This window comes from Lonchura striata, chromosome 1 (genome assembly GCF_050655825.1).
Source record: "Lonchura striata isolate lonStrDom1 chromosome 1, ASM5065582v1, whole genome shotgun sequence".
Lineage (NCBI taxonomy): Eukaryota > Metazoa > Chordata > Aves > Passeriformes > Estrildidae > Lonchura > Lonchura striata.
This window is the reverse complement of record NC_140703.1, coordinates 66442633-66454835: the sequence shown is the minus strand read 5'-3', so window position 1 is coordinate 66454835 and position 12203 is coordinate 66442633.

Here is a 12203-nt window from a genome sequence, read left to right as displayed (position 1 = left end):
AGTGCCCACTGTAGACCCCTGGATGTACCACTGTGACCTTCCTCACTACACTTACCTGTAAACTCCAGGCAGAACAGGAACAGGAAAAAACTGGGATGACCAAGGTTTTCTTCCAGATAGCTATAGAAAGCACAACAAGCATAATTTACCCATTCAGAGGGCAGGATGAGAAAGGCACTAAAAAACTACAGGGATAGAGTATGTTTCTTAGTGTCCTCTCTCTGGAGGAGGCCTGATTTGAAAAGTGTTTGCTTCACCAAATAAGATTAAAGATATCTGAAATCTTTGTCAACTTTTCCCCTGTGTAAAAGACAGATGAAGAACAGTATTGGGCAAAGCCTAAGTCAAAATTAGAGTTGAGTGCACAATGTCTATACAAATGCTAAATTGATTCACTTCAGTAAGGAACAAAATGGTTCCAACTCAACAGGCTGATTCACATTTAAAACTGAAAGTCCATGACTAGTCTAATTAAGCCTCAAATAAATACTTCTCCAGCTGACTTGACTCACTTTAATGGAGGAGAGAAATACTGCCAGGAGTAAAAATAGTCCTGTCCTGCTTTGTATGACTTTGGTGAAAAAAATAGTCTGGCCAGTTCCAGCTGAGCCAATTGCATGAGCTAACTTAGAGTATTTCATCAGAACACAAAAGAAGGGCTGACCTGAGTTTTTCTAAAGTTTTCTAGTAAGTCAGTTTTTGTTTAGAAAATATGAAACACACTATAAATGTATAAATTAATATTCACCCAAAATTTTGTGAAAGAAAAGGAATCCTCTCCAATGCATTCAGCTAAGCAAGTAGTTTTCACCCTTGAAATGTTTTTATTTGAAGATAAGGCAGAGATCTTGTCTAGTATAAATCTGAGAATATACCTAGTAGCCACTAGAAGATCAGATGAGTTATTTGGGCCACATGGTAAAAACAGAGTGATTATGAAAGAGATTACTATGGTTTTACTATGGAAATGTGTAACTTCACATGATAACCTTCAAAGCAGCAAAGCTGCTCCCAGCCCCTCTTCCTCTGCATTCACCTGCTATTTTTTGTGGAGTAGTTCTGTATTTTACACTTTGGATTTTCTGGTAGAGAAATAAATCTCCTGTATCGATTCCTCACATAAACCTGTTTTCTTTGTGGGAAATTACTCTATTTGCAGAGGAAAAATCAGGATGATTTTTCCTTTCTTGCTTGCTTCTTTTTCTGTTCAATAGTTCATTAATTTTCAGGAAAGATCAAAAGCTTTCTCAGTCTTCTGAAAAAAAAAAAAAATTGATGGGCACTGTCAAAACATCCATGAAATTACTTTTTTATCACATGGGCATAAAAGGAGCTCATCATGCTAAATTATGAAGTAATATGAATCTTCCACTTACTCTAAGTTAAGCATCTTGTAATTGCCTGCTTTTAAAAGCTGAAGGACACAATACGCTGCTCTACAGATGAAATATTATGAACAACAGAACTGGCAGCAGAGTATACAAGACTTCTGACACAGAATAAATCTGTTCAGGTCTGGTATGACTTCAGGAATTTTTGAATAACTGCATGAGTAAACTTTTAAAGGAATGAGAAATGAAGGTTACCACATTCATATTCTGTGTTTGTTACACATAGTTTAACTTCTTTAACTCTATTTTTGATTGCCATAATTCTAGAGAACACATCACATTAACTAGCCTTTGCTTTCAGGGACACTTTGTCCCTTTTTAGGTTGTCATAAAAGAAAGTCAAGAGGTGACTTAATCACACTTTATCTGGGTGTTATTCACCTCATCCAGTTTTAAATATTGCTAATGTATATGCTTAAAGAAAGCTGTTCATTTGTGTTGCCTATCTAAGCCCTCCATCTATGTGCTGTGCCAGTAGACAGCTCTCCCTGTCCAGAGAACCGGCCACTACACAGACAGCCCCACAAATAGCAGTAAAAGTAGGGTGTGAGCAGCTAGCAAACCTCCCAGAGAGTCTTTGAGAGTAGGCAGGTAAATACCAATTTTCATCCTCTTCTTCACAGCCATGGGTAACCATGTGATCACTAAGATTCAAATACCTGTTAACACTTTAAAACTCTGTGGAGATGCTCTTAAATAGTGTATGTGTTGAAGGTAAAAATATTTCTTTCATTATCCTGAGTTATATCAGCAGATAAACAGAATAGTTTTCAGATAAGCAAGGATTTTCTTCAGTCTTCATACACAAGAAGCAAAGTCTATGCAAAACGTAAAACAACTGCTATAATTTGAACTCGATTACATCCAATTTGCATTCATATTTTAGCATAATCATTTGACAGGTTCTGAGGTGGTAGGTGAGTGCTGAAGAGGCTGAGTATCAGGCATTGCCTTTACACATGTTAGCAGGAGAGCTGAGAAAATTCACAGTCAAAGCAATCTCAAGCATTCCAAAACATGAGTGTGTGATGTAAAGTAACCTCTGGTTACCACAGTGTAGCTTGCTTTACATGTCAAATCCTGGTAGACTCAGCTGCCAAGCTCAGCTCACAGTGGGGATTACAGGTTTTGAACTATGAGGGTATGCTTCACCCCAGGTTTGGGGTTTGAGCTGTCAGTAGCAAGTGCATGAAGGCTCCAGACTTTCAGACTAGGCTTCTCATCAACATCGAGTCACCAAATGCTGCACTCGCCTCCCAGCAAAGGCTGAGTGTACACACACAGACAGTAAAAAAGGTTGGAGTTGCACCTTTAAGAACAGCAGTGTATTTAAAGAAATTAGATCAGTCAGAATTGTGATCCATTTTCACTTGGCATTTCAATCAGACATGGATAATTTACTCCCCCAAATAAATAAGTACTTTCATGTATCTTACTCTAGAGTGTTTGAAGCATACAGTTCTATCAGTGAAATGTAGTAATTTACTCTGAACTGGTATAACATAAATAGATAATGACTAGTGACCCACTTAAATATATGGGTGAAAACTACTCAAGAAATAATATTCAGGTTCAAAAAGACAACACACATGAAACTCCTGCCCTTATAAATCACTGCTAATTTAAAGTACAATATTCTGTGACCCATAGATGTGTTTACATACGTATTTGTGTTTCATACATGATGAAAGATTTCCTTTCCACAACAATTTATATGGCAGGCAATTCAGTCTTCTCTGCTGACAACAATAGAAGCTCATTCTGGAAATGCATCTATCTGCATGGTGGTCTTTTCTTTATTTAGGAAAAATTGAATTTTACAAAGTTCACATATTACAAATTTAACCTTTAAAAATTCCAAGTGTCAAAATGAGAGCTACAATGGGGCACAGCATCTGTGCTTCAATATACTACTATGTTTGCTTTCAAGGAGTCAAGGGAGTCCAGATAGTTCTTAGAATTTAATCATTCAAGTTTGTAATCATAAATACACAACTCTACAGTAGAAAGCATTAAAAAGACAAACCATCTTCTGGGTAAGTGTTATGAAATAGTGGAAGAAAGCCACAATGTCCCTAATTGATACCGGAATGGAAAAGCTTTTAAGAAATGTAATTACCCCTGTACTGATACAAATCTGTCTTGTCATGACAGAATTTCTAAAACATGTTTTTCAAGGCTATTTTTCTTTATAGAAAGACAGTTATTATCATTTGAAATGGATTGTACAGAAAGCTAATAGCTTATATTTAATACACTAAATCAAAGAAAAATACTAAAACATTGGGATGTTTAATGAATATTTGCCATGACTGAGGTTATTGATAAGCTTAAAAATAGATATCATATATTTGTGGCATATGTAGAGCTATTATTATTGAGAAATAAACCATACCTATGCTTTTATGATTGATTCATTTTCAAAGCTTTAGATGAAGAAAAGGATTCTGACTTGTGCTCTCTAGGAAGGGGATTGTAGCATCTTTTCAAAAGCTTACATGGTCATGGAAAGCATCTCGTTAAAGGAGTAAGAATATTTTTATGGTTTGTCTGAATTTAGGAATCCCTGGAGGAAGCAATGTTAGGGAGTCAAGACTCATAGGGTATATATAAAAGGCAAAGCAAACATGTAGTGCAAGAATGAGGCAAACACTCAAGAAAATAGAATTTCAATGAAACTAAGGTCAAGATAATTGTCTCACTGTGTTGCATGGATTGGATAAGAAGAATTCATCTCACCTGCCTAGAGACATCTGAAATGCAGGTCTTCCTTCAGAGGTGAAATACTTAGTTATGTGGAGAGCTAACTCAGCTATATGGAGTAGCTGAACTACTTTTCTATGTGGAGAGAAGAGTAAAAATGTAACTAAAGCTGAGGAATCATGTCCTGAAAACATCTGCTTTTTCTCCTCTGGCAATAAGAATGTCTGGTTCAGATGCAGCATCTACACTTAGGCAAGACAAAATACTGAAGCTGTTGAGCCTCAGAGCACTGATATGCAGGAGAGCTATCCCCAGGCTAGGAGGGCAAGCTGCAGCACTTCTGATGGAGCATCTGCTATCAGGCTTTTGCAGTGCAGTGTTGAGCTCTCTCTTTTGTCCAGAAATAAATTATGCTCTTCAAGTATAACTGTCAGGTAAGTGAAAGGTCTACAATTCCCAAGGATTTTGTCCAATTCTCTTTCTTTAAACAATTAAAGCATAACTAGAGGCTATTAAAACAGGTGATGAGACTGTCCTCTAGACTTCCACATATGAGTTGTCAACAATCCTTCTGATAGGCAAGGGAGAGAAATAAGCTTTTTAATGGCATACCTTATTTCTTTCTAATATGACCTTCTGAAACAGGCCAGATTTGGCTTAGGAAATTGCTGTTATTCTCCTTTGACAACACTTGGTGTTTGAGGTAGTAGCTCAGATGTTTGCCTCTAATCTGTAGACTTGATTGGATGAGATGGATGCCAACCCAAGCTTAAGTGAAAAACACTTAAGTCAAAGGAGGAGAAGGCTCAGCTTTCATAAGGAGGATTTATAAGGGCACAGATACAGATATGATGAATAGACAATTTGAGCCCTTTATTCTGAGAATCTCTTTTTTCTAATACATACATATTCCTCAAGATAGAATGTACAGAATTATGTGACTAGTTACTTCCACTGACCATTATGTGAATATATATGAGGCTAAGAAAAATATAAGTGAGTATATCAACAAGAGCCAGAAATGTACAATTACTGAAATGGAGAATTTCTATGTTGTTTATTTGTAGTACTGGTTGGAAAAAAAAAAAAAAAGAAGCTGTATCTCTAGTAACCCCCATAGTCAGTCCACCAAAATAAGGTTTGGCTAAATATATCAGTCAGCCTCTCTCATTACAAACACACTGAGCTTTATTAAAAACTCAGTAAATGTACTCAGTAAATGCATGACTGGGAACTACTAGGAACTATTTAGTCAGTATCAAGACAGAGAAAAACCAACTTCAGATCCTGATATTATGGCAGGTATTATACTATTTTAATATAATTTCCTTGTCTGAATGACCAGGGATGTAACTTCTTAAATCCAAAAATGTGGTTTAACCCAATAAAATTTTTCTAAAATCCTATTTTATTGTTAGACTTTACAAAATTCCAGCAAATATTTTCAGGGTGACAGTGAGAATCTCAGAAGATATGGACAGACCTCACAAAGTGACCTCCATTCCAGTCTCTTGGTGTCAATAAAAAATGAAATAAATGAAAATAAAAATCAAATACAGATGTAGCAAATGCAGAAAAAGGAAAAGTTGCAGAATTCATATTCCAGCACCCTTCTGAAGCCTGATGAAATGTGAAAGAAAGGTGAAGATACTTTGAGATGGACCACAGAGAAAAGAGACTAGCAATGTGAAGTGTGTAGACAGAAATCTACAGCTTGTTTAAAAATATGCTGTATGTCAGCAGAAGGCTATCTTATCAAGAACAAACATTCTGACTTTGCCTTTTCCACATCAAGAAAGATAAATCTGATTTGGGAGACATTTCTGTAGGTATGGTCTTCATGACATTTAAAATCAATTACAAAGGTACAAATAGGACTAACACTAAAATAGGCCAAGAGGAACAAAATGGATTTTACTAAAACATCACTTTTCTAGCAATGTTTTTGTGGGTTAGCAGTAATATAATTCTCTGACATCACTGATATTATCTATATGTACCATTTTTGAGGATGTGACATTTCAGTCCACTGACGTTTCTTCAAAGCAGAAAAAACACCTCGGTTTGTTTAATGAATACACTCATGAGAATGTATCAACATTTGTTTTGCTTTGGGGCCATGTTCATATCAATAATGTAGTGCAAAGTAGTTGGCTTCTTTGTATTCTCATTATCCCTCCTCTGAATGAGAACTGCTATTAAGAATTAAATTCTTTTCTTTTTCCATACAGACAGAAAATGCAAAAACTTTTTTAGTCACTTAAGTATTTGTCACCTAAATTTTATTCAGCACACTTTACTTATATTTAATTGTAAATAGTCAGTTAAACTTCAATGCTGGATTTCTTTTTCAGCATGTAGATGGATAATATTATTTAAAATATTTTTATATTACTATAAGAATATTACAAGGTTTCTTCTACACTTCTGTATTTCGTAGCATAATTCTAGTTGAAATTACTTTGGAATTATCACTGAGTGAATGGGAATCCTTCATATGGATTGTAAATCAGTGTTCATAAAGTTACAAAAGCAGCAACTCAAGAATATCTTATGGTTGGCTTATTTACTTAATTACTGAAAATTGCAATTTTCCAGAAAGCTAGTGAGCTGCTTCGCACACTAGCCAGTCATTTTTGGGGCTGCAGTAATTTGGAATTGTGTTAGCAATAGCAAGAGGAAAATGACTCTTCCTTTGATTCAAGGAAGGTACAAAGTCATTCCAGTGAAAAATTCCAAGGAGGCATATGCAGTTTTTGGCATACCATTGAGAAAGAGCTTTGAAAACAGCCAGTCCATGTTCTGCTATCTCACACCTCTGCTGCCCCAGCTTCAGGCTGTTGTGCACAGGGAAAGTGAGGAAATAACGCATTCAAACCACAACCCCTCACAGTTCTTACGTCATTTTTTTTAAGTAGCAAACATCTTGAGACAGCTAGTGAATGAGCTGATGCCTCAACATAAAAACTAAATGAAGCCTTCCGCCAGTAGAAACAAATTCAGTAACTCTTCACCTCAGAAGTGCAAGTGGGCACCTGGCAGTGCTTGAAACAGCAGTTCTTTCAGAAGAAAAAAATTACCTGATGCTCAAATTCTGTATCACAGCTCAAAGGAGCAGTTTTAGCAGAAAATGGCAAGCATCAGTCATCACCAGCATAAAATAATAAATTTTTCTGCCACCAGTGCTGCTAAGTGCCCTTCAGCTGTCAATGAGATGTGCTTGGGTAAGGAAGCAAGAGTCCCCAGGTCATTAATGTCAGCAGACCAGCAGCTGCACTGTGCACAGACCATCACTGTCACTCTATGTAGAACTTGCAGGATGCCCGAGCTCATTACTGTTCTTAATTGCTTGTTTGTCCCTCTATCATCTCCTGTCTTCTACACTGCCTGGAAATTTTGTTTCCTAAAGTGACAGGGAATCTCATTTCCTAAAATGTGGGAATTTTGAATATTAGTTTTTTCTGTACAGAAACATAGCGGAAATACTGAGCGTTTCAGACAAAATGCTAATTAGGCCTGTTACTTATCATAATGACCCTGAGTTTAGAATTTGGTCACCCAAGACATGTTGGTTTTTTGTTCCTTCTTATCCTTTGTACATATTTCTCTAATTCACATATAACATCGATAAGATAGAGATGTCCCCTGATGATATTACCCTTCCATTAACCATGGGAAAATAAGAATTCTGAGGAATAAAATTAAAAATGCAAATTTCAGGGAATTTCAGGGAACATTTCCGAACAGATGGAAATAATATGTCATTGATACGAACTTAGGAACATTGCTATATACTGCTAGATCATATTTCACATTTATTGAAAGAGACAGAGATCCACTGCAGAATAATCACAAAATTAAATTCCTTTTCTACAGTGTTTTCAGTCTGATAAAAATGCAATTTTCTTTCTTGGTAGGAGTTGTCTGGGCCTACAGTTTATTACTGACTGCATAGATTGGTGTCTGCTTTTGGAAACTTTTACCAAAAGGTTTCTTTTTCTTAAAGTCTGTTACAAGCACAGAGTTTCTCAGATTGATTGTCCACTCAGTATCTACTTGAGATACAAAAAGTACCATAGTAGCAACTTTTTGGTGGTAGGGCAGCTAATTTTATTTCTTTTATTGTAACGTTAGGAAATTTCGAGTATGTGATGATCTCTAGCACCAGAAGAAACCACTCATTAGCTTAACACTGTTAGATATGCAATATCTTGACTAGTGTCTGCCTGGATGGCAACTTGGATCAGACTATTTATTGGTTTGATAAGGAAGTTCTCTAGCACAGAAACTGCACCAAAACTCACAAATTAAATGACTGAACGAAAAGTTTTTAATAACTAAATGCTCACTTTAAAAATTATTTATCTGCTTTAAGGAAACACATTGATACTGATGCTTGTCTTTCATAAAATGTAAGCATGAATAAATAATATTAAATCATAAATAAATAATTTATTCTAAGTTAATTCCTGCACAATTCCAAGGGATTTCATTATGTGAATCAGTTTTTAATCTCATTTCATGGTACAAGTAACTGTGACATGCTTAGGTTAGATTTTATTTTGATAACCTACTCTACAAGCAGTCAACTCCATAATTCAGCAAGAGATAGAGCAGCACTTGCTATGCTGTATTTAAATTGCCATTTACACTACACTCTGGACTAGGAATGTATTTCTTATTCACTGAGTATGCACATGCATTTGACATTTACCAAGTGTACATTAACAGAATTATAGTAATTAAAATACAGGCTGATTCTTACGTGCCACCTTGTGGAAAATCAATGAAATTTTCTTACCCAGCAGCTGATGCTAAGAATTCTGAACTCACAAAGGGCTGTTAGAAATTATAAAAACAGCTATAGAATATTGCTGCAACAAGATATATGTACTGATAATTCATTTGTATAGCATATCTCAGCTACAACAAATAAATGAATCAAAAAAATAGGGCGTATTTCTGTCTGAGGCTTCCTACCATCATATTTTCACCATGGATTTCTCTAGATGTGGACAAAGCACTCTTCAGAGCTGAAAGAGATAAGAGGTATCTTTCTTAACCAATTACCATCAAGTAAAATGGATTACTTTAGTTAATAAGAGGTCAATTTCAAGCTTCAAAGAAAGCTTCAAATACAGTATTTTAAAGTCATAATTGTGGTACCAGTGTTCTAGTGTCTTTCTGATATATTTTTCTATATTTCTATAGCACCTCTGCAATAGTTCAAACATAAACTGCTGGTAAAACATTGCACATCCATAGTTTACATGTTAAACAATGCAAGCTCTCAGTATTAAATTTAGAAAATCCAGTTTCCACAAGAGAAATCAGAATTATTGCAGCAGACATCAAATCTCACTTATTACATGTAAAATTTGAAGTGTTTCCAATTTTATTTTCTCCACAAATTTGCAGCACCTTTTCCAAGTCAAATGGATGGCCTTCATACAGGTATCTGGAAGGGAATATTTTGTAAAAAAAAAAATTGTCTTTAGATTAATGCACAAAAATGGGAATGGAGATACTTAATGTGATTCCTTAAAGGGTCTATGGGATAATGATGACCTATTAAGAAGTCTAGCAAAAACGCAGGATGATTATTTTCCTCTTTTCAGAGGTTTTGATTAGAGACTTTAGAACTCCATATTTCGAAAACTGTTTAAAAACCTGCTGAGTACAATATGGATGATATTGCTTGTCACACAGTTAATTTCCATCACTTTTGGTGCCATCCCTGACAGTAGTTAGGGAGATGGTAGCTTAGGTAATTAAATGGGCATCTTGTAGGTCCTTTAAAAAACATGAGGAAAATATTGTAATGCATCACAGCAGTGACTCAGGCTGAACCTGGAAAACAATGTACTACCACATAAACAAGAAAGACCAGAAAGTTTTACACTAGAGGTACCTTCAATGAAACAAATAGAATATTTCTGCAATAATCAGAAGAATGTACTGGTTCTAACAGTGTATTTTTAAAGCTACTTTCCAAACTAAAATGGCATTATTTCTCTCAGCCTATAGGCATTTTTTTTTCCTAATTACATATATTTTAAAGTCTTTGTGTGTACTGAGTACTAAGTAGACAAATCATGGCAAATTACAGGGAATTTTTTTATTCTTCACAAAAATCATACAAATATAGAATGAAACATATCTGACGCTCATGTAATTTCGCACTCTTCATGGTATGGTATGAGAAAAGATTCTAATTTCTCTTTGACCACTCCCAATTCCTGGGAAGGGGTAAGTTATGATGTGGGTTTTTAACTTGTATTTTTTCATAACAGTACATTGCCAAAAATATTCCAGTCTCCCTAGGGCTCTAATGAAAGGCTATGAGTAGGTTAATGGATTATAATGAAAATCCAGCGTGTTCAAATGTGAAAGAAGTGGGGGGGGGGGGGGGGGGAGGGCGTTCTTTTTTATTTCTTCACATCTTTTATTTTCTCTGAACCAAATGGCTCACTAATGCATTTAGAGCTCTCTCCTGTTGGAAAGAGCTGTTGCTCTAGCTGTGAAACAGCCCAACCCACTCAACAGCAGGTTTGCCCCTCTCCCACCTCCTACACCTACCACTCTTTCCTTCCCAGAGAGCCTGTTTCACCCAGCTGGCTGAGCACAGAAGAATGGAAGAGTTTGGGTCTCTTTCTTATTGGTCTTCCTGGAAAGAGAGATTTATCATCATCTACAGTCTCCCCTCCCCTGAAAACGTAGAGGAAAAAAATCTTCCTTGTTTCATTTTGCTCATATGTCCTGGCACAGATAAATAAGAAAGCCAAATAAGACAGGAGGATTTGTGAGGAAACTTAGAAGGGAACAGAGAGTATTTAAAAGCCAGGAAAACAGAGAAAGACACAGAAATCATCCTCTGGAAGACTAACACACCAGTCCAAATACATACAGACTCCCCACATCAACTGTTGGATCTATTGCAAAGGGAAATAACTTCTTCCAAAGCAACTACACATTATTGTGCAAGTTGTTCTAGGTAGGTTCAGCCCCAGTGCTACTAAAGGGTCTTTTCTGAGCGGGCAGCTGAAGTTAGGAACTACAGAGTACATAGTTTTAAAAGGTGGCCAAACAAATTTGGAAATCCTTTTTCAAGATTTTATCTTTACTACACTTTGAGATGGTCAGTAGGATTTCTTTGGAGGAAAGCAAAACAATTAACATTTGACAGACACTTTCACTGTTCATACATACCAATGACAGAAGCGGCAACTCTAGGGTAAAATAATCTTTATGTATCTTCAGTAATATGACCATTAAATAAAATTACTATTTTCTAGGTGTGTGGAAAGTTCAGCCCAATAATTTGGAATATAATGTCCCTATTTATTTCTCCTATTTATTTTCTGTGGCTTTGTGTTCATGACTTACAGTGTTTACTTTTGAAAACAGAAACTCAATTCCCACAAATGCATTAAATTTCTCACTGGGAAGCTCTTTAAATAGATTGACAAGCACTATCTTTGTGTTCCAAAACATAGTTGAAACTGATCATCACTAAAATGCTTCTTGGTGAGACATTGCCTTCTTCAGTAACTTATCCTTCTCAGAGAACCCCCAGTGACAAAACAGCCTGACCGTGCCCTGGACAAGCTCCTTTATAAATGCAGGCTTTTATAGAGAGCTGCTATGTACTGGGAGCTTGTGATCAGATCTGAAAAAAGGCAAAAGAGTTTCAACAGAAAAGCATCTAAAATATAATTCTAACCAGATATTGACCTCCTTCCCAAGCTCTGCCAGTTTATTTGCCCTGATGTATTTTCCCCTTGCAAAACTACAGAGCTAGAAGAACCACACTGTAGTGATAAAAAAGATACATTTCATTATGAAAAGTCTGCAAACAACAGGATATTACAGTGGTTTCAATAAATTCCTTGGCAATCCTGGAATCTGGGAGGTGGGAATTTTCAAAAGACTGGTAGCAGCATCTTTATGAGGTTCAGGAAAGAAAACCCTGGAGAGATCTGAAATGGTAGAGGATATCTTATTCAGCTGCCCTCTCCCCCCCCACAATCGCTTGCAAAGAAATAAAATATGGTTGAAAAGTTTTGAACCTGGGTATCTCTATATAGAGTAGATATTGAACTGACCACT